General features: G+C 40.3%; 1 protein-coding gene and 1 pseudogene across 2 annotated transcripts in view; both read right to left on the reverse strand.

Annotated features, from left to right (window-relative positions):
* Nucleotides 1–24,543, reverse strand: part of RNF150 (ring finger protein 150) — a 281,142-nt gene that overhangs the window by 196,143 nt on the left and 60,456 nt on the right. The gene's annotated exons all lie outside the window — the stretch shown is intronic.
* Nucleotides 3,199–20,087, reverse strand: LOC104981291 (annotated as a pseudogene). Its single transcript, XR_824354.1, has 3 exons — nt 20,035–20,087; nt 19,769–19,861; nt 3,199–7,344 (listed from the first exon to the last, which is right to left on the reverse strand). The product of XR_824354.1 is annotated as a regulator of nonsense transcripts 3B pseudogene (transcript).

Raw genomic sequence — 24,543 nt, forward strand, 5'->3', positions numbered from 1 at the left:
CCCCGGATGAGGAAATGGCAACCCACTCCAATAGTCTTGCCTGGAGAATCCCATGGACAGAATTTCTGCCTGGTGGGCTACAGTCCATAGGGTCTGAAAGAGTTGGACACGGCTGAGTGGCTGAAGACGCACACACCGACAAAGACAGAATAAGTAAACAGAATGATGGGTCAGAAGAAATTACTGACAATGCAGCACAGAAACCTGGAGACAGAAAATACACTAAAGAAGTTATGAGATGTGGAAGACAAAGAATAAGACGGTCTAACGTATATCTAATGAGAGCCTCAAAATGAACCATTGGACACAAGAGAGGCTGTATTTAAAGGTACAATGTCTGAGGATTTTCCCAAAGTGCTTAAAAAATCCAGAGATACAGGAAGTACACTTTAAAAAGAATGACTCAAGAGTTCATACTTCAAAAAAATGTCTTACCCCCTGCATAGTGGCACATTTTAAAGAAAAGGTGTTGCACCTTAGGTCAGCATTTACTAAACGGTCAGGAAGTGGTCTAAGCACTAATTTGCCAGAGAAGTTCATTATAATTAAGGTGTTCCTCTCTTATACTATGTAATTGTTGGCCCTAAATTTTGCATTTTTTTTTCTTGAGTCATATCTGAAAGGCAAGGTAGTATACTGCTATTTTAAAATATCCTATTATTCATATAAGGCTTTTGATAAAGAGGGGAATATTTTTACAAAACCAAATATTAGGAAACTGTGATTCTTCCTTCACACACTACATTTTCTAGAAACAGGATGTAAACACATATTGTGAAAACGGCTATTTTTACATTGCTGTTAACATAAACTTCAAAATAAAACCTAAACACCTGCTCAGGCCCTTAAAATTAGAAGGATGTGGGCTGATGAGAGAAACGGCTGAATAGTCAGTACTGATCTCCCAAGCGCTTTTTAAACTTGTCAGAGTCTTAGGCTGCTCCTCAGCTCCTTTCTCCTCTGCCGGAGGCCCTTTGTAAGCAAATTTTAAAGACAAGCAGCAGAAGGAGAAACAAATAATCTTTGCATTCCTCTCTTCCTCTGCACCTAATCTTCACCTCTTTCTTTAGTAGTCAAAGAAATGAGGAAGGGAAAAAAAACCTCTCCTTCTCCTCAGCTCCCGCCCCTGCCATCAAAGCTCCCAGGTCTCAGAAGAAGATAGAGGACCAGGGCCTATGAAGGCTCCCCTGGTGGTCGGGTGGTTAAAAAGCAGTCTTCTAATGCAGGGGTTGCGGGTTTGATCCCTGGTCAGGGAACTAAGATTCCACATGCTGAGGGCAACTAAGCCCGTGTGCCACAACTAGAGGAGCCTGCCTAACAAAGTGAAGACCCAGCACAGCCAGAACAAAAAGAAAAGACTTCTTGGCTTTCTTTCCTTTCCCTAGTCTTCATATATCTTTGCATACCTTTGAATATCGCAGAACACAGGCCCCAGGGCCCAGAATTTAAGAAGAAAATCTACCTATATAAAAGGCATAAATGTATTTTTTAAAAAAAATACACGATTCACAACAGTAAGCGTGCGTGCATGCTTGACTCTTTGCGACCCCATGGATTGCAGCCCGCCAGGCTGCTCTGTTCATGCGATTCTCCAGGCAAGAATACTGGAGTGGGTTTAAGATAGGCATTCAATAAATGCTAATTCATACTTTTAAAGATTATATTTATATAATTATAAGTTTTATCTCAATTATGTTTTACACAATTAAAATTAAAGAATCAGACGTGACAGAGCAACTTTCACTTTCACTTTTGCATTATACATAAATATAACTTTACAATAATTTAGATAAAGTCTTCACTTTCACTTTTCACTTTCATGCATTGGAGGAGGAAATGGCAACCCACTCCAGTATTCTTGCCTGGAGAATCCCAGGGACAGAGGAGCCTAGTGGGCTGCCGTCTATGGGGTCACACAGAGTTGGACACGACTGAAGCAACTTACCAGCAGCAGCAGCAGAAGGATATAACCAAAAAGGTTCACAGTGGTTACTTCTGAGTAGGAAGGTTAGAGATTGATTCCTTTTTCCTCATTTTACTTATCTGAATTGATTCCATTTGTCTGCAATTAATATGTATTACCAATGATTATAAAAAAAAAAACTCATTAGAAACCACTTGTTGAATAATTGAAACAACTATCATTTTTGTATGGTTATCCCAAATATAAAGACATTGAAAAATATTATGCTTCCTTATGTGACTAAGCTATCTTAGCTTTTATAAACATGCCCAGTATTCTGAAATATTCTTTGCAAAATTACTTTTTTGAAAAACATTATTCTTACAAAAAGACAGTGAAATTTCTTTGGCCAACTTGTGTTTGCTCATTTCAAATCCTTACTGGCTCTAGAGAAAAAGTAACTGAGTGGGTGTTCCTTAAGTTTCAATACATTTGATGGTGTTGCTGTTAGGCTCTTTATCAGAGCATCAGCAAAAATCATTTTGTTTGCCAACATGAAATTTATAGTTTAAATAAATTTCTTTTCCATGCAGGAAAGAAACCCAACATATCACAACCACTGATGTAGGTGTCAAAATTAAGCAGAGATGAAGGGAATACACTGTCCAGTTGAAGGCTCTCAGAGCCAGAATGGGTTATTTAATTTGACAATAATATGGGATTAGGTATCTCAACCATTCAGATTCCCCAATTGGGTCTTTCTAGTTATACAGCCATGACGATGGTGACAGAAGCAAGTAATTATAGTTGGTAATTAAGAATAACAAGGGGACAGATGATTGAAAATAGATACTGAAAAATCATTCTATTTGGTTTTGGAATGAAGTTGTGATTCATTTGGCAAATTTGTTCTCCTTATTCCAGGAGTAAGCAGTTCACTCACGTGCAGAGAAATCAAAGACACTGGTCAGTATTCAATTTCTCTCTTTAATCCCATAAGGTAAATAATTCACATTAAGGTAACTAGGAGCACAATGCTTTGTTTGCTTTTTTATGGATGAGCTTTGACACTGGAAAAGAGCCCAGAGAAACAGTCTGCCTGATGAATACATCTCTGGTTCTTTAAAACAGAACGTGCGCACATGCTCAGTTGTGTCAGATTCTTTTGTGATCGCACGGACTATAGCCCAACAGGTTTCTCTGTCCATGGGATCTCCCAGGCAAGAGTACTGGAGTGGGTTGCCATTTCCTACTCTATGGGATCTTCCTGACCCAGGGATCAAACTCGTGTCTCCTGCATCTCCTTCATTGGTAGGTGGATTCTTTACCACTAGCACCACCTGGGAAGCCCCCACAAACACCCAGCTGGACAATCAATGAGCAGCTACAGCCCTCCACCCTGACTCTTCACATGCACCCTTTACTGTTGACCTGCCCCACTGCCTCCCAGGGGACTTCCCTGTGTCCTGGTAACTACTCACCCCTAACACATGCATTGACACACCCGCAACAGAGCCCAAGTGTTCTGGTATATGCCCTCTTCTGCTTCACAAACAAATCTGGCAAGAGTTCAACACCCCACTCTGGGCATCTTGCCTGTCAACAAGACCAAAAATCCCTTTGCTCTGAAAGCAGTGAGCATGAAGACTCAACTTCACTGTGTAGGCCATAATAACTCCAAATAATTCCAAGTGATTCCTCCTAATTAAACTCAACATCACCTACCCTTTGATACAACTGAAATAATTCACTTTAAGCAACAACAGGAAGCCATGGCAGTGATTCCATTAACCACCAGATGAAACAACTCTGTGCACGAAATCAATGGTACATCTCATCAATAAACTGTGTACACACGATTGGTATTCTGATCTTGATATCCCAAATGAATGTATTCCTATTAAGATGAATGAACATCTATTTTTCTACCTATGGAAGATGTGATCCTACTGGAAACTTTAATAACAGGCTTCTTATTATAAAATTACTACATATTCACTGTAAATGTTTGAGAAATATACAAAAGAGGAAGAAAGGGGAAAAAAGAAGTAGAGGGAAGAGGAGGAGGAGGAAAACTCTCAACCTAACCATCCACAGACAATACTGTGAATAGTTTGGTGGCTTTTAAGAATTGAGAATATAATATACTTTCTGATTTTTAGTCTGCCTTTCCCCACAAGATATGCTACTAACATATTCTGGTTAGTACATAATCCTTACAAAGCTCTGGGAGCAACAGGAGACAACATTTTGCCCTTACCCAGGATCTAGTGGATCGTTCTGCTCTCTCCACTTTAAACCCAGAATCTTCCTGTGGCTACAGTGTCTGCTCCACAGGTTCCATTCCTTCTGAGTTACCCTCTTTGTCACCAGAGCTTTCTTGGCCACCAACAAACCAGCCAGAGCACCATACATTTAGCCAAATAACTTATTCCTCAGCCTCCTCACCTGTATTCTATGATCCTTTGATCCCTTCTGGACACAAACTTCAATGACTTGGGTTTTGCTTCAGTTCCACAAAGTCTCAATATACAAGGTTAAAAAAGCTGACCAATCAATCATCAAATGGAGAGTTCTACTGCTGATCTGTGTTAACCATATAGTCATACATTTAAAACAACAAAATGTACTTTCATCAGAAGATTAATGGTTTTATCCCAAGGCCCAATTTCCTGCATTTCTTTTTTGAATTCATCCTACTTGCAGTTTGATATTCTCTGCAGTAATTTTTTCCTAAGGTAAAAGTTTCCATTGAATATCATCAACTATTCACTAAGAATTTCAGTGAAATTTTAGATCTATTTGTATCAGCAAAGTAATTTGTGAAGTTGAGGTAATCTACCTGGAAATCTGAGATTTAAAGAATCTGGCTATTTTGGGAGAGTTTACAAGTTAAAAAACTTTATCTTTTATCTATGTATTCACATCTTAGAATGAAATACACAACTTTAACATCTTTAGTGTTCATATTTTTGGTTTCTAGTATTCTCTGCCAATTCTTTTAGGTTTCAAAGAAGAAAAGTATTTGATGAAAATTAAAATTTATAACAAAACTTATTTAATATAACAAAATTCTGAATATATGCTTTCTATGTGAAGAAGTAGCTCCATCTTGAGTTAATTGACTGTAAGAGGACAAAAGAAATAATCTAGACATAAAATCTTATTGAAGCTTCCACTGTATCATACATTATCTCAAAATGTATAATATCATACATTTTTTGAGTGATGTTGATATTTATTGATATCAATGCAAAATAAGCTAAGTTGCTATTTAACAGGAACAAATATTGGTGCAGGTTCCTTCCTGGAGAGGGTAGGCACTCAGCTCATGGGACCTAAGGTCAAACAAAGACTGGATTGTCAAGCATCAACTAAGGGTTAGACTGTACGAATATAAAAATTGCTAAAGGCAAAAGTAGATGTTTTTTAAAAAATTGTTTTACACTAATTTCACGTAAGCAAACAAAGAACTAGAGTGAAAGTGAAAGTCGCTCAGTCGTGTCCGACTCTTTACGACCCCAGGGACTGCACAATCCATGGAATTCTCTAGGCCAGAATACTGGAGTGGGTAGTGGTTCCTAAACTAGTCCTAAAACTTTAGGACATAAGCTATCAACATGACATGACTATTTAAATTTCTGGATAAGTGAAAATGTGTTATATCCTTCACTGTACTTGTATTACAATTACATGCTTCTTGCTTCTAAACTACACAAAGTCAACAGTTATCACCAACAATGACTATAACTGGATCCGAACGAGACTTCACAGTGACTCTGCTCCACTGAAATTTAAGAAAATTCAATCCAGGATTAACAAAACCTTTTGATTTGAAAGCCAGTTCTCGTATCTTCTTCTCATGTCATACCTAAATAAGTCCTCTTGTGACATTTCTTGCCTGAAACTACAGTGCATGTCCTCTCCTCCTCAGCTTTGTCTGACACTTTAAATTTAATTTGTAGAAACTGTATAAAAAATGAAAATCGTACTTCCAATCTGAACCTGCTATCGGCTTCCTGCTTTGACGCAAAACATACCCCTCGGCAGTGTACCCCACCAGCCCAGCGACCCCCTTCCTCTCTCTCTATTCCTTTGCCCCGAAGGCACTTCTGGATTGCTTAATTCGTGCTCTTCGGCTGCCGAGACAGTCAGGACACCTAAGGCCATTTGGACTATCTCTCCTCGCTTCCTTCTTTTCTATGGCTAACACCCCTTTCCTGCTTTTTTCCTATGGCTGACTCTCCAGACTTGGTGCTGTCATCAGGCGGACAGAGTCGATTTTGGCTTCGAGCTCCTGGCTGGTAAAGCTGCATCGCCGGGCACTCCTTGTTTTTTATGTGAGCTCCCTTAACCACTTCTCTCTTTTCAGTCTTTTTCTGAGCTGCCTACTGGCTCTGTACTTTCAGGCTTCTTTCCTTTATCCGGAAGTGCTTCTTTCTCCTTCTTCCTTTCTCTTCGCGCTCCTTCTGCCTGCGGTGCTCTTCTTCCCGCCGCTTCAGCCACTCTCTCTCCTGCAGGATGCGCTCTTGGTCTCGTTTGTAATCCAGCTCCTTCTCCCTGTATTCTCTGCCACCTCATCTTCAGGTCTCTCAGGCTTTCCATCTTTAAATTCACCCTCAGAACGCTTGCGCAATGTACAACTCTGCCCACTGGCTCTTTCATCACTCAGATTCTTTGTCCGATTTCTTGAGCTTTTCTCTTTTGTCCAGTTCTTTTTCATTTCCTTTTTCTGGCTTCTTGAGCAGCTTAATCTTTGGTGCATCCTTTAATCTGTCCCTTTCTGGAACTCTATCTTCTTTGGCTTTTCTATATTTTTCTGTTTTTATTTCTCTTTCCACTTCCTCCTCTCTTCTTCTCTTTGCCTTTTTCTTTCCATTTCTCACCGTCTCCTTTCTTCTCCCTTTTCTTCTCTCATCTTCTGCTTGTTTTTCAGGAAGCTCAAAAGTGGAGTTGTCTTTTTGGCTATTAGTTCTCTATTTTTTGCTTCTATTTCCTCTAGTAGATGGAGTAGATGTCATTTTCTCATTATCTGCAGCATAGCTCTCCAAAAATTTTCTTTATTCTGGATCATTGGTAGTCCCAACTTTAGTATCTTTTTTCTTAGTCTTATTTTTTGCAGCTTTTTAAAAGGTGCAAATTCTACGATGCCAGGATATTCCTGACCTTTATTGTCAAGGAATACATAACCATCAAAAAGATCCCTGAACAAAATAATGTCCTCTTGGTTTTTAAAGTTGATGTATGCTCTTGCATACACATGAGGATACAGACCAGTATCATTAGAAAAAAACTCAAAATAGTCATGCTCAGGCATAGGCTGACGATGTTCCTGAAGCTGCTCTTGGTCAAAGTGGGCGGTAATCTCTGAATTACCACCTGGGCGAGTCAAGAGGGTTACTCGCTTCTCCTTAGGCTTATGTTCCTTGTCTCTTTCATGGCTACAGCTTCACTCCTCACCGCGGTAGCTCGGCCTAAACCAATATCATACATCATTTTGAAAAATTCTATAATTAAGTTATAGAATCCAATAATTCTATGTTTTATTGAAAACACATTTATCTTCATGACAGAGAAAGCTGGCAATAAATCGCTATTATATAAAATTTATTTTAGCTTAGGAGCTTCTATGGATTACGATAGAACACTGTTCATAATTGCTACAGTTACTATGGATAACTGTCACATATGTAATAGATGAACCTAGAAAAGAATACAGACATGAAGAGTAAAATATTAGCAGGAGGAGTGTGTGGCTTTTGGGCTTAAATTTGTCTTATGTGCTAACGTAAATTATATCAAGATAAAAGAAATCCAAAGGGAAAACAGAAGTGCTTCATATCACCTCCCCCACGCTGCTGCAGCATAGACGGACACTCACATAAGACCCCACAGAGATCTGCTGGACTAGACGTTCATCTTTTACGACTTCATAGAGGTTTCATTCGGAGAAGGCGATGGCACCCCACTCCAGTGTTCTTGCCTGGAGAATCCCAGGGACGGGGGAGCCTGGTGGGCTGCCGTCTATGGGGTCGCACAGAGTCGGACACGACTGAAGTGACTTAGCAGCAGCAGCTGCAGAGGTTTCATTATTCTTTCTATACCATTTCAGAAAATATATTTTGAGCTAGTGAGCCATCTGCTCACACTGTGGGGATAAATAAAATACGCTCCTAAAGGATGCTTAGAAAAAAGAACTCACTATTTCCTCATTTTATATGGTAGCAAATGAAGTAAGTCTTTAAAATAATCAGACCAGTGGTATGCAGTATTTTAAATTTAGCCCAGTATGATTCACAATAAACAAAATGCAATATGACTCTTCCAGAAGATGGGAGAAGTAAACACAACACACATTAGTGAGAAAATGCCACTGTAAAGGAAATCTGACTTGTCTTAGAAAATTAAGTAGAGCATAAAAAATTTGATACAGCGAATCAAAGAAAAATGTCAATAAATTCTTACTATAGCTTCAAAGGGACACTGGCAAATGTAGGCTTACTTGGCCTAGACAGCACAGTGGCCACTACATGTGAAAAAATTCAAGAAATAAAAAATTCATAAAAATATAACACAAAGTATTTTATCATATTTTAAATGAATCATTAGCTACTCTGCTTATTCTAGCATATTCCACCTACATACAAAAGGATCTGAATTAAGCAGGTTCTACTTCAATTAAATAAATCACATTTCAAAAGTAAAGAAAACATCTTCTCAAAGTATATAGAGATTTTAAAATTTATCGAAGCATTTAAGAAAAGAGGCTCAATCAGATAACTATGAGCTGCAGAACTGTTATAAGCACACGAAATACTTTTATGAAATCACCTGTAACTGAGTTATCTTTTGATGTCCTAAGTTTGGAAGGTTTGAGAGACTTATTTTTATACTAGAGTAGAAAAACAAGCTTTTTTTTTTAAAGGGAACAAAGAAAATGGAATATATTATACCCAAAGTAAAGTAAGATATAAAAAGGAAGTAAGAAAAACTGTAGTTAAATATTGGTTTTGAATGCATGGGATGATGAGTTTTCTTTTTGGGTTTTTGATGTGAAATTGATATTGTTTTAAGTTTCTTTGTATTATAAAAGAAACACACACACATATACACATGGTAAACATGTATATCAAACACCTGGGGTGCAAAATCCCCCATAATATCATACTTAGAAGCAGCACCTTTCAACAATATGGCATCCAGCCAGCTAACCTCAATCCTACACATTCTTTAGATAGCTGAGATTCTATTGTGTAGGCAATTTTGTATTTTTTTTTACAGATAATATTATATTTGTGTTTTAAAAATATTTGTAAAGAATATGAATAACATTCATTCACAAATTTATACATAGAGGCATTGTATTAAATGAGTCATGAGCAAATTAGCTTATTTATAGTGTATTTTACTTACAAAAGCCTCTGAATTTTGTAGATGCTATCTCAATTGATATAAACCAGTTTTAAAACTGAATGAACTGTCTCCCAAAAGGACATAGATTTTAAGTTCTACTCATGCACACAAAGTTTATTTAATCATTTCCCTTTCTGTCCTTACAGCTATGTGTTTATGTGTTCAGTCACGTCTGACTTTTTGTGACCTCATGGACTGCAGCCAGCCAGGCTCCTCTGTCCATGGAATTTTCCAGGCAAGAATACTGGAATGGGTTGCCATTTCCTTCTCCAAGAGATCTTTCTGATCCAGGGATCGAATCTGCATCTCCTGCATTGCAGGTGGATTCTTTACTGCTGAGCCACCTGAGAAGCCCAAATGAAGGCAAATAGGTCTGTACATAATGCAAAGTTATTTCTTTATGATAGAGTCTCAAAAGTTAAATTTGTAAGGTAAATAATATACATTATTTTTAAAGTTCTCAATGAAAATAAGCAAACTGCTTTCCTGAAAGACTGTGCCACCTTATGTATTTCCAGAAGTCACAGGTCAAAGTGATGGTTTAGAGCTAACATTGTTTTTAGTTCTTCAAGAAGGACCTGCCAAAACTGGGCTTATGCATAAAAATAAACTGATTACTTAAAACGTGCCATTTCCTTCTCCAGAGGATCTTCCCGACCCAGGGATCCAACCCAGGTCTCCCGCATTGCAGGCAGACGCTCTACCGTGTGAGCCACCAGGGGAGCCCTAAAATATGCTATGGACAAGTTATTATGCTAGACTCCAAGAACACAAAAATAAATACTGTATTCTTTCCTTCACAGATCTTCCACACCCTCACAATTTAGAATGTGTATGCATTCCTGTGTGTGTGCATGTGTATCTGTTTGTGATGGCTGGGGTGGTGGGCTAAGGACAAAAACTGAGTAACCAAGAGTCACACGCTTTATTTTACTTGACGGCTTTGACTTTAGCCCCTCTTGCTTACTGAACTATAAAAGCCATTCTATAATGAATCCATGACAGAAAGTCCAAAGCAACTGATTGGTGACTCCATAAATGGATTTCATCAAAGTTAAAAAGCAGATGGCCTCAATGAAACCAAACAACTTCAACATTTCTTTTTATTTTATTTTTTACTTTGTAAGCTCTACTTAATAATCATAAAATACATATTGAACATCTGCTGTGTGTCAGATACTAGTCTAAGCACTTAGCATACTTTGACTAATTTAGAGCTGGCAATACCCCTATGAGTTAAGAACCTATCAATTCCCTCATTTTATATCTGAGAAAACCAAGGCCACATTGCTAGTAAGTGGCAGAGGTGGGATTTGAATCTTTGTGCACCGAATAAGGAAATGCACAGTAGGTGTGCTTACTATAAGGTGGAGACTTGGAAAACATGAACCAGTCCTGGCTATGTATGTTTCTGTTTTGGCCTACAGGTTGTGAATACTGTGAGGTCAAGGGTTATGACTAGACTGTCTTTATGTGGCTTTCCTCCAATTAGTTACAGTTAATAATTAGTTCCAGTTCTATTATATTCACATAAAAATACAAAGACACAAAAGACAAAAACAAAAAGTAGTAACGTGGGGAGTAGACAGTCTCTCTCCAGGATTATTTGCCAAATTAAAGGCAAAGCAGAGGGACCTCCCTGGTGGTTCAGTGGTTAAGACTTTGTACTTTCAATGCAGGGGGTGCCAGGTTGATCCCTAGTCGGGGAACTAATATACCACATGCCTCATGGTATGGCCAAAAAAATTGTTTTTAATTAAAAAAAAAAAGTGTTCAGTTGTTCAGTTGTGTCTGACTCTTTGCAACCCCTCTTTGCAACTGTAGCTTGCCAGTGTCTTCTATCCATGGGATTTTCCAGGCGAGAAAACTGGAGTGGACTGCCATTTCCTTCTTCGGGGTGGGGGGAGAAATATATATATATATACATATATATATATACACACATACATATATATATTTAAATCAATATGGATAAATGCTTATAAGATTTTTTTTGAAAAAGGTTTAACAAACATAAACGACGTCAGGGCAGAGGCTTTGACACTGTGGTGTGGCTTTATATGCTATAGATTTAATAGCCTGACAGTTTTAAATAAGTTCTGTGTATATCACAGGGCTCAATGTCTCCAAATCAACCCGCTTCTCTAGTTTCAGCATTGAATGAATGCACTTGGGTTACTTTGACCTACGGTGCTGGGGAAGCCACAGGCTTGACACTAATGTGAAAGGCAGAGATAAGGGGGAAAAAATGCCAGAGAGAAATATATGATATAAAGGAATCCCTTGAGACTATCTATATCTTAATGCTTCTGACCCCTCTCAAAATAGGAAAACACTGTTTTAAAATATTGAAACACAAATAGTTCCTAGAATTGAGTATAGAAAAAAAAAACAAAACGCTCCCTATTTGTAACATATTTCAAGTTTGCTATGCCAGTGGCTATTAGGTAACCATTAAGAGATGCCTCCTAAAGAAAAGGGAACCCTCTTGCACTGCTGGTGGGAATGCAAATCGGTGCAGCCTCTATGGAGAACAATATGGAGATTCCTTAAAAAACTAGGAATAAAACTATCATACGACCAAACAATTCCACTACTGGGCATATAACCTAAGGAAACCATAATTGAAAAAGACACATGTGCCCCAATGTTCTTTGCAGCACTATTTACAATAGCTAGCACATGGAAGCAACCTAGATGTCCACTAACAGATAAATGGATAAAGGAGTTGTGGTGCATATACACAATGGAATATTACTCAGCCATACAAAGGAACACATTTGAATCAGTTCTAATGAGGTGGATGAACCTAGAGCCTATTATACAAAGTGAAGTAAGTCAGAAAGAGAAAAACAAATATCATATATTAACACATAGATATGGAGTCTAGAAAGACTGTACGATGAGCCTATTTGCAGGGCAGCAACGGAGATGAAGGGCAATGGAGACTAGTGGACACTGCGGGGGAAGCAGAGAGTAGGACGAACTGAGAGTAGCCCTGAAACATATACATTACCATCTGTAAAACAGATAGCCAGTGGGAATTTGCTGTATGACTCCACGACACAGGGAGCTCAAACCCGGAGCTCTGTGACAACCTAAAGGGGTGAGACAGGGTGGGAGGTGGGAGGGATGCTCTAGAGGGACGGGACACATGTATTAATATACCTATGGCTGACTCATGTTGACATATGGCAGAAACCAATACAACATTGTAAGGCAATTATCCTCCAATAAAAAATAAATTAATAATAAAAAATAAAGAAACAGAAGAAAGATTAAAAAAAAAAGATGCCTCCTAGGAACTTAAGACTCTGAGCTCCCAATGCAAAGGGGCCTGGGTTCAATCCCCGGTCAGAGAACTAGATCCCACATGCTGCAACTAAAGACTTCACATTCCACAACTAAAGATTCCGCATGCTACAACAAGGATCAAAGATCCCACGTGCCACAACTAAGACCCAGAACAGCCAAATAAATAAATGTTTTTCTTTAAAAGAGATGCCTCCTCATGAAAGGCAAACTTTTAAGGGTAAGGGTGTATACGCTCTAAGAAGAAATTCATTATAATTCACACTTAAGAAAGACTACACTCAACAGTTTCATAATATTTCTCAAGAGGTCAAACACTGGAAAAACTGACCTTGATATCCTTAAGTCCACTGGGGTATAAGAGCAATATTCACTACAGATCAGATCAGATCAGATGAGTCACTCAGTCGTGTCCGACTCTTTGCGACCCCATGAATCGCAGCACGCCAGGCCTCCCTGTGCATCACCAACTCCTGGAGTTCACTGAGACTCACGTCCATCGAGTCAGTGATGCCATCCAGCATATCATCCTCTGTCGTCCCCTTCTCCTCCTGCCCCCAATAATCACTCCAGCTGTCTATCAAACTCCAATTCTTTGAACGCATATGACCTCCATCTAATTACACAAAGCCATGCAACTTAAATAGATCTCCCCAATAGAGATGGCGTATAACTAGCATATCCATCTCTATCTGAATGTTGACATTGGCTGCAATCCAGTATCTTCACACAGTAACTTCAGAAAAGGCTTGCTTTCCTGAAGCTGTTCGTGATGAAATAACACATTGCAGGCATTCTCTCTGCATGGGTAGTCTGATCTTCCCCATCTCTTCCTTGTGATTAACTTCTAAGCCTTCTCACTGCCATTTGATTCATTGGATCCAAGGGTGTTCAATTTGGAAAGAAATGAATCAGCATGAACTTCCTCCTCCTACTGTTAAATTATTTCTCCTTATGACCCTTCTCCTCTAGATGTAGGAAGATTAGAGCAAGGTGCAGCTACTAAAGGCTATCATTTGTTCAGTGTGTATGTAAAAATATCAATCCATTCCCCAGTAATTTGAGTACTCTACAAATTACACTATACATTTCAGAAATGGGTGTCTTCAAACCTGCAAGTCAGTTGATTCTTTGCAGCAATATCAATGCTTCCCTTCCATGGAGAAGGCATCAAAAGAGACCCTCAAATTGTGAACAAGTGAGTCAAGGGCAATTCAGACACTGAAGCTTAATCTAAAAAAGATACCGATGCCAACTTTATGGGACAATCTAGTTAATTTGCACTTCTAAAATGTTTTAGACACAAATACATCTTGATACTAAAACACTTATCCGCATCAAGAACTCACATTAAATTTTTTTTAAATTTTAAATGAAGCATACTGTTCCAAAGCTTTCTAGGCAGAGGGTTAGAGCACTTTAAGTTAGCATTGTGCTATGACAGTCTGTGCAACTAAAAGGTGTCCATAGATTTTTACTTCCTGACAGGCAGGGTTGACGGCCCAACTCAGCCCTGAAGCAGCTATAGAAGGCAGACTGTCACCTTTCAGCTTCCCATAAAATTATGGAAGCAAAATCTCTAAAGCAGGGGAAGAGACAGCAAGGCGGCAGGGCATAACCTTTAAAAGAATGACACAGCCCAAGGATACGACATAAAGTGATTAGAACCAACAAGATCCAAGATGATAGATGAGTCTTCTTCCATTAGACCCAGAGCATCAGTGTACACTCGTTGTATACTGTACACACTGCGATGTTGTACACATTTGCAAGCTAAATGACATACCACCAGTACCACAGGTCACAAAGTAGGCGGTGGACCAATTCCTAGAAATCTCCACCCCTTCCTCAAAATATTAATAACTGGAATATTCCCCAACTCATTAGTCAATGAAATCACCCACCGCTATAAAAACCGACAACCTCATACCCTCATGCCTCTCTTGCCTTCCAAGATGGCCCACACTGTCTATGGAGTGTGTTTCCTCCCTAAATAAACTCTGTTTAAGTTTAATAAATAAAAAAACAAAAAGTCTCTGAAATATGAATTTGATCTGAGTACTTTTACAAATTTTTGCAAAGCAGATCCTTCCCCCAAACATCAAAGACATACAAAGCCACAACACATAAATAATGTAGACTACTTGGTTGGCTACTAATGTAAATTAGCGTAATAGTGAATTATTAATACTGAATAACCATTATGTACATGTTTTTAAATAACTTCAGATTAATTACTTGCAGATAGATCACTTGCCTAATTTAGTTTTCACATGTAATTAAAACAGATAAAATAATCTGTTGTTAGAATACAAATTGCTTATTATTTGTAAAAGAACACATAATAGAGTGATTGAGGTTGTCAATCTTTTTGTAGAAGTTTGAAGTCATCCTTAAGCTATTAGCTTTCTAAGTCAATTTTTTTTTTTTCCCCAGAGAGAAAACAGGTCAGTCTTATCAGAAGTACCACAAATAGATCAGCTTTATTCCAGCTCTTGCAATGAGTTGACAGGTTATTTTCTGTTGTCGTTCAGTTGCTAAGTCGTTTCCAACTCTGTGACCCTATGAACTGCAGCATGCAGGCTTCCTTGTCCTTCACTGTCTCCCAGAGTTTGCTCAAATTCATGTCCACTGAGTCAGTGATGCTGTCTCTAATCATCTCATCCTTTGCTGCCCCGTTCTCCTCTTGCCCTCAGTCTTTCCCAGCATCAGGGTCTTTTCCAACGAGTTGGCTCTTCACATCAGGTGGCCAAAGTACTGGAGCTTCAACTTTAGTGTAAGTCCTTACAAGAATATTCAGGGTTGATTTCCTTTGGGATTGACTAGTTTGATCTCCTTGCAGTCCGAGGGACTCTCAAGAGTCTTCTCCAGCACCACAATTAGAAAGCATCAATTCTTCAGTGCTCAGCTTTCTTTACGGTCCAATTCTCACATCTGTACATGACCACTGGAAAAACCACAGCTTTGATTACATGGCCCTTGGGCGGCTAAGTGATGTCTCTGCTTTGTAATATGCTATCTAGGTTTGTAATAGCTTTTCTTCCAAGGGGCAAGCATCTTTTAGTTTCATGGCTGCAGTCACCATCTGCAGTGATTTGGGAGCCCAAGAAAATAAAATCTGTCCTTGTTTCCACTTTTTCCTGATCCCATTTGCCATGACGTGATGGGACCAAATGCCATGATCTTTCTGAATGTTGAGTTTTAAGCCAGCTTTTTCACTCTCTTTCACCTTCATCAAGAGGCTTGCTGCCATTAGAGTGGCATCATCTGCATATCTGAGGTTGTTGATATTTCTCCTGGCAATCTTGATTCCAGTGTGTAATTACATTTAAAAAAAAAAACTCACAACATAGTGGCATATATTATATTGCCAATCCAGTCTGCATTTCTCATAACATACTTGGCATATTTACTGGATTCACCCAAAGTCTGTGGCTCAGTATATTTTTATGGTAGAAACGATCTGACCAAGATTGTTTTTCTATGCAAGAATCAGAAAGTTCTAGACTAAGCATTTAGTGCCTCTTTTGACATGATCAAAACCAGAGAGAGGGTTTGATTAAATTCAGGGCATATTACCTCCCTGCTGTTGAGGAAAAAAAAATTCCTTAATCCTAATGATCTAGATTGGTTTTCAGGATCAATCAATATCATCACATAGTTATTTGTTAAATGACTTGACTATAAATTACAAGAAGGTGATCTGTTAAAGCTTTCACTTTTGATTCCCATTTTCAAGTTCAGAGAGGATAATCTCTCATAAAGGCTTTTTATGCTAAGATAGAAAATGTCTCTAAAAGCTCAGAGAAAAAGTCAAATAAACGAATTTTATTCTAATCTAGGGATATAGGTAAAAATTAAGGATCTCTTTGGAAATAGTCACATATAAGATACTTCCCTACTACAGGGAGAGTCAAGATACAGTCTTCTAAATGAGCTAAATTTACTTTTAATCACTCAGATTTTTATATGATAAGTTTTAGCACTGAGATCAAAACAAACCAAAAAGTATTAGTATTTCCAAGCTCTTATCGGTGAACTTTGTCTTTTAAAAAATGGAATAAGAAAAGTGGGTGGTGGAATACAGTCAATAATATTGTAATAAATTTGTATGGGGCAGATGGTTACTAGACTTGCTGGCCATCTCATAACATATGCAAATATCAAGTCACAATGTAGTATACACCTGAAACTAACATTATGTTGTATGTCAACTATATTTCAATTAAAAAAAAAGAAAATTGTGTAGCATTTCCAGTTTGTCTTACGAGCTGAAGACCTCAAATACTTCTGCAGTATCAACAAGAAGAAATGAAAAAGGAAGGAAGAAAATAAAGGAAGACAGTGAGAGAGGAAGTAAGTGGGGAGAGAAGGAAATTTCTTACTGGAAAAAGCAGAAAATATCTGACCTAAGAGTTTAATCAATTTAAAATATGGTTGCAATCTAAATACGTGGGGTTTCTGAGTGTGATAACATTCTTCCATGAAAATACAGCATGCTATGCCTCTTGAAAGGACATTTAATGGGAGGCCCAGGAAAAGTTTTATGGGAAACAGAGTCACCTATACACTTTTAGGAAATACAGACATTTTAAAGGAAAAAGATAAGGATGGGAGCCTTGTTCTTTTGGAATAAAGGCCATTCACCAGTAGTGAAATCTTGACAGCAACTGCATCTGTACAGTTCCAAAGCTATAGTGTCAGAGCTGACACTGCGAATCTGGGTAACACTTACTTGTTCTTCTTTATGGGAGATGAAAATCAAATACAAATGGGAGATTCTGCCATGCTTTCAAGCAATTTCAAGGGGAATGAAAGTGAAAGTGTTAGTCGCTCAGTTGTGTTTGACTCTTGGAGACCTCATGGCCTGTATAGCCCGTCCGGCTCCTCTGTCTATGGAGTTCTTTAGGGAAGAATTCTGGAGTGGGTAGCCATTTGCTTCTGCAGGGAATCTTCCTGACCTAGGGATCGAACCCAGGTCTCCTGCATTGCAGGCAGATTCTTTACCGTCAGAGCCACCATACTTTCAAGCAACTTCTAGAGGAGGGCTATTTCAGTCTCAATGTGCCTCTGAACCACCTAGGGGTCTTGTTAAACTGCAGGTTCAGATTCAATAGGTACAGGGTCTGAGACTGTGCAGGGCAGCGTCTGCAGCATGAACTCACTGGAGCAGAGTCTAGGGCCTCAGCACGGAGGACCCTTTTCACCCACAACCACGTACCAGTGTCACCAGAACTGTTGCAACAGGTAGAGTGTTTTATATGTTGAGAGGAACAGATAAATGTACTTTATATTATGAAGGGATGAAATTCTTTCCTACCCACTGACCACTTTCGGAAAACAGAAACTGCCTTATCAGAAACCTCAATAGTGGCTGAGGGTCTCTGCAGAGATGTGACATATTGCCGTATGTTACAGAGATAGTACAGACTGATGGAGATGCTAACACTTGTTTCTCTAGCATTCTGTAGTTCAGGCATGCATGTTTTCAGTGGGACAAAAAGGAAAGAAGATTTAAGATTTATGTGTATTAACTTGCTTTTATGGAACAGTCTAACTGTATAACATCAAATAATATAACATCTGTCTCCTACCAAGTAGCATATTAAAAGGGCAATCACAAACATAACTGCATATAAAGTCATTTTGTACAAACATTTGAAGACTGTAAATTATAAAAGACATATTAAAAGTACACATTTACCATCCTTGCCCCAAGCTAGCATCAATTCTCAATCTGATTTTTATTCGATTTTTATTCAGCGCATCACCATGACCCACGAGCAGGACAGTATCATATTCAGTCTGGCTCCTTTTTGCTGAATCATCTCTAAGAGTTACAGCCCCAAAGCAGAGAGTTTCAATACCTAAAAGCAATGAATTTACATTGTTTTGAATCGCTCCACAGTCTACACTGGAAATTTCTCCCTTAGGCTTCGTATTTGTCAATGTCCTCCACAAAGCTTGAGAGGTAAGTCATCACAGAGGACCGTCCACTCTAGTTCCATTATTCGCGATTCCTCAGGAATCAGGGTTTGGTTTTGGTCACGCTGCCTGCTCAGCGGGGATGTTAGTCACAGCCGCTGTGGCAGAGCTAGGGACATGGGACGCAGTAGAAGAGGAAGGAGAAGCAACTGAAGTGGAAACAACCTTGGAAACGTAGGGAAACGACCCCTCCAAGGCTGCAGCCAGTCTCTTTCAGCTTCTGGGGAATAGCCATGGAAGGCGGAAGTGACCATCCCAGAGACACGAACACAAGGGGGCGCTCTTGAAACCCGATGGGGCAGCACCGCCTGTGCTCTCCTCACCTCTGCTCCGATGCAAAACAAACATCTCAGGCATGCCTCATCTTCAACGTAAAATGTCAAGAGGACCAGCCCTTACCTGCACTCTGAGGTCCTTGTGCCTCAGCTTCTTACTTTTTATTTTTTAATTTAATTTTTTTATTGGCGTATAATTGCTTTACAATGTTGTGTTACTTTCTGGCTGTACTACAAAGTGAATCAGCTCTATGTATACATATATCCCCTCTTTCTTGAAGCCTCCCTCTCCCCCAGCCCCATCCCACTCCTCTAAGCCATCACAGAGCACCGAGCTGAGCCTCTTGTGCTATACAGCAGGTTCCCACTAGCTTCTCAATTTTCATAACATAGCAGTAATCGCCACTCCCCACACCACCACTCCCAGATCGTGGAGGATGCAGAATAAAATAACACGAATAAAAAGACTGAGGAAAGAGAAAGGACTATACAATTCAACGTTATTATTATTACTCAGTGCTTCTGTTTTTTAAATACATCACCTGCATATCCAAGGAGCCAATTGACATGTGGTACTCAGTGAAAAAGCCTGGGGAAAAATAGCAGAAAGGTCTAATTTTTAAATTTGAATTCCATGTAATTCTTGTTGTTTTGTCTGACAAGCCAGGTCTCCAAGGAAGGAGCCCTTCCTTCCATGGAAGGCCTTGTAGCTCAGCTACAATCTGAGTTCCATGGAAGACCAGAGATGCAGGTACAATGGAAGCTTTAGCAAAGACACGATGGATGAATAGGGTTGTCCAGGCTAAGAGAGGGTGCAGGGGGGTGGTTCTGGGAAAGAACTAGAGGCTGGGCGAGGCGTGACAGACTGTTCAACTCAGACCCGGGAGCAGGGCTGGTGAGGATCCGGAAGTGGACAATTATTTCTGGATCGTCCCCATCCTGGAATTCTGGAGCAAGCAGAAGAATCTGGTAGCTTGAAGGCAGTGAAAGGAGGCATAGCCAACACAGGGGGACCATGTAATTACTGATCTTGAACTCTGAGAATATATTGTTTTAAAAATAATACCCAATGAATACAATCTGCTAGGAAGTGGCCGATATTAAGCAACACCTTTCAAGCAGAGCGCTGGCTTCTGGCACACGCACATCACTGTCACAGGGACTGGCACACAAGTCTGGCCTAGCTGGTTGTGTGGCATGACCGCAGGCTGTTGACAAGCGAGGGCAGGTGCGCCCAGCAACCAGAAAAAGGGGAATCCTGACCATCAGAATGTGAACGGGTGACTCCAGGATTATTCTTGATGGCAGGCTAGACGCCACTATGGGTCGGGGTCATGTTTGAAAAACAGAAACCACTCTGAGTATGTCAAACAAAGGAAACTGGTTCACTAGGGAAAGCTGAAAAGCAAACAGGGGAGTTTGAGGCAACCTAGAGATTAGCCTCCACAGGAAATTCGACCCCTCTTGGGACTGGAGGAGCAAAAAGAACGAGTGTGTTACTAAGGCCCAGAGGCTGGGGCTGGCCTGCAGGACCCAAAACCAGAGTAAGGCTGCCCAGTGGAGCGGAACCAAGAAATGGGCTAAGCACTCCAGAGCTGCCACCCAAAATGAGTGAGAGAGAGAAATATCCAGGCTTCTCCTGCCCCTGCTTATATCAGCGCTTACTGTTGCCAAACCTTCCAACCAACCCGCTGGCAGGGGAACCTGGAATGCTCTCTGGAATACAGGGAAGGGCAAGGAATGCTAGCCAGCAGATGATGGAGACTGACTTTAGTTCCCCTGGAGAAGGAAATGGCAACCCACTCCAGCATTTTTGCCTGGGAAATCCCACGGACAGAAGAGCTTGGGTGAGCTACACTCCATGGGGTTGCAAGAGTTGGATAGGACTTAGTGACTAAACCACCACCACTACCAAGACTTTAGCTCAAAGAGTTATCCTATTAGTTAACCCCTCGCACTGCTCTTACACCAAACAACCTTCCAAACATCATTTGTTCGGTGAAGTGAAGTGAAGTGAAAATCGCTCAGTTGTGTCCGACTCTTTGTGACCCCATGGACTGTATAGTCCCTGGAATTCGCCAGGCCAGAATACTGGAGTGGGTAGCCTTTCCCTTCTCCAGGGGATCTTCCCAACCCAGGGATAGAAGCCAGGTCTCCTGCATTGCAGATGGATTCTTTACCAGCTGAGCCACAAGGGAAGCCTGAGAATACTGGAGTGGGTAGCCCATCCCTTCTCCAGCGGATCTTTCTGACGCAGGAATCAAACAGGGGTCTCCTGCATTGCAGGCGGATTCTTTACCAACTGAGCTACTAGGGAAGTGAACAGAGACTATTCACCAATCAGCAAATTAAGTATTTTGTTTCTCTTGGCAGCAAAATTTCTGACTGTAAATTAACAAACAGGAACTTCTGCTGGCCATGAGTTTTATTACTGCAATTCAACCTCTCTGAATGCAAATCAAGACCTAGGTCCTAAAAATGGAATCTGGACAAACGCTGCTGAAGTAAGGGTAGCCTTGGTTCCAGGGCTTACTCCAGGGTAAGGGGGTCGGGGGCAGACTCTTTTGGAGAGTCAGAAGGTAAGTATTTTAGGCTACATGGGCTGTACAATCTGTTGCATAGACTACCCACAATGTCACTCTGCAATATAAGGAGAAAGCAGCTCTCAACAGTGCTTACACAAATGAGTGTGACTGTGTTCCAACAGAACTTTAGATACAAAGAAGAGTTGTGGGCTGGATTTGGCTGTCAAACTGGGCCACAGTCTGCTGACTCCTGGCCCAGACCAATGTCAACCAAGTAAAGGAAAGCCCATCTTGAAGTAATTCTCAAAATGAAGCAATAATAAGTAGCTAAAAACTTGAGGGTACAGCTGATATCCATTGCTATTTACTAACTGGAATTATACCCTTTAATCTCAATTTAATAAAAGGTTCAAGATTTATTATATTTCCCTGAATTTCTCCTTTATATTACAGATCACTCAGAAAATCTCTTCATTTTGCCTCAGAGCAATTTTTATATTTGTGATGACTTTTGACTTACTGATTTTCTATATAATTTGAGTTGTGTGTAATTATAACAGGACTTTAAAGAATTTTATGCTGAGATTTTCAAAATATTTTCATTCCTAGTACTTAAAAACTCTGCCACCATTCCTTTTTTTCTCTTTATGTAACATTTGGTGGGAAAATCTTTAGCATAAGAACATTTTCTTTCAAAAAAACATTTTTCTAGATCTGACTGAAAAATGATGATAACTATCCACTCAGTTGTTTTCAGAAAAATGTGTACGAATATAATATCTATTAAAAGATTACATGCCTTTTTATAAAATTGCAAATAGGGACAACTTTTTAAAGATTTTTTTTGAAGTTTTCTAAAATTGCACAGGGCTTCCCTGGTGGCTCAGTGGTAAAGAAACCAACTGCCTGCCAAAGCAGGAGACAATGCTTGGGTCTGGAAGATCCCCTGGAGAAGGAAATGGCAACTCATTCCAGTATTCTTACCTGGAAGATTCCATGGACAGAGGAGACTGGCAGGCTACAGTCCATGAGTCGAAAAAAAGTCAGACAGGACTTAGCGACTAAAGAACAAGAAGAACAAACTTGCACAACATAAGCTGACATGCATAGGTTGAATCATTTCCAGTCCTTCTAGATTTTCCAAACTTAGCTCTAATGCCTTCTGCTGTTTGCCATTTGCTCCAAATTCATTTCTTCTCTCTAGCAGTCTTTCGGAGAAGGCACTGGTGACCCCCTCCAGTACTCTTGCCTGGAAAATCCCATGGACGGAGGAGGCTGGTAGGCTGCAGTCCATGGGGTCGCTAAGAGTCGGACATGACTGAGCGACTTCACTTTCACTTTACCCTTTCATGCATTGGAGAAGGAATTGGCAACCCACTCCAGTGTTCTTGCTTGGAGAATCCCAGGGACGGGGGAGCCTGGTGGGCTGCCATCTATGGGGTCGCACAGAGTCGGACACGACTGACTCGACTTAGCAGCAGCAGCAGCAGTCTTTAGTTAGGCCTACTTCCCATTTCTATATTAAAACTGCTTTTAAAAAAAACTGCTTTAAAAAAAAACTCAGTTTTTCTTTGCATTTTTCTCTTAAGATAAATGCTCTCTTTTCCTTTATCTAGAGCACAAGATGAGGCCACAGATTCTAAGACACAAGCTAATCTGATTCAACTTAACCGGTCTCTCGGGGTTTGGCTCCTTATCTTCACAGCATATGTTTTTTTGTCAAGGTTTCAAACTGGTCTTTCCACTCTTCACATATTCGTCTTCTTGCAAAATTTATTAGCACCTTCATGTGGGTGGACCCTGACTCTCTGTTCCTGACTTCATTTACACATCAACTTTTCATCACATTGGCATTGGCCGGCCCTCTTAAGGGGCTTCCTGTTGCAGTGGTAAAGAACCCGCCTGCAGTGGAGGAGTCACAGGAGACACAGGTTCAATCCCTGGGTCAGGAAGATCCCCTGGAGGAGGCCACGGCAACCCACTCCAGTATTCTTGCCTGGAGAATCCCATGAACAGAGAAGCCTGATGGCCTACAGTCCATGGGGTCACAAAGAGCTGGACACGACTAAAGTGACTTGCACGCACACATGCACGCACGGCCCCCTTGAGATCTTTACTTCCAAGTCTCTGATTAAAAGGAAAAACACTGCCCATAAGACACAAATACCATTCCCTGCAAAATTCCAGATGATAAACACTACACGAAGTTCTTGACAATTTCAATTTTGCTTATGTTTAAATATTTAATACAGTCACATGGTAATAAGTGTTACTTTCTTCCCTTGGTCAAAATGACTCCATTTGGAGGAGGAGAGCTAATTCAATCACCACTCCAGTCATGTGATATCAATGGAATTGCTACTTTTGCCTTCTGAAGCCCCAGATGTAGGTCTAAGGAATATAGTGTGAGAGACAGCAAGCAGCCTAGGGCGTTGGAAAAGCTGCCTGGCTGAGGGCTGTGTGCTCTTTAGCTGCGCCTGTTATCCTTCCTTCTGACCACACTGTGAGAGAGGAGGGAAGAAAGGGATGGAAATCAGTGAGTTATGCCAGTTCAAAACAAGAGAGCCTCAAGAGAAAACACAGGTCCACACAACAGCCTGTACGTGAAGGTTTATACAGCCTTGTTTATAATCACCCAATGCAGAGATCCTCAGTGGTGAAGCAACGCACACAGCGTGGCACATCAGCAGAGAAGACGCCACCCAGGAGCCAACTGCTGATACACACGAAGTGAAAGGGAAAGTCGCTCAGTCCTGTCCGGCTCTTTGTGACCCCGTGGACTATACAGTCCACGGAATTCTCCAGGCCAGAATACTGGAGTGGGTAGCCTTTCCCTTCTCCAGGGGACCTTCCCAATCCAGGGGTCGAACCCAGGTCTCCCACATTTACCAGCTGAGCCACCAAGAAAGCCCAAGAATACTGGAGTGGGTAGCCCATCCCTTCTCCAGCGGATCTTCCTGACCCAGGAATCGAACCAGGGTCTCCTGCACTGTAGGTGGATTCTTTACCAGCTGAGCTACCAGGGAAGCCCACTGATACACACAATGACAGGGATAAATCTCAAATGCTATCTTTTCGGTAGAAGAAGTTAGATGTAAAAGGCCAAAGACCGTATGATCCCATTCATAGA

The sequence above is a fragment of the Bison bison genome, unplaced genomic scaffold (genome assembly GCF_000754665.1).
Source record: "Bison bison bison isolate TAMUID 2011002044 unplaced genomic scaffold, Bison_UMD1.0 scf7180017864517, whole genome shotgun sequence".
NCBI lineage: Eukaryota > Metazoa > Chordata > Mammalia > Artiodactyla > Bovidae > Bison > Bison bison.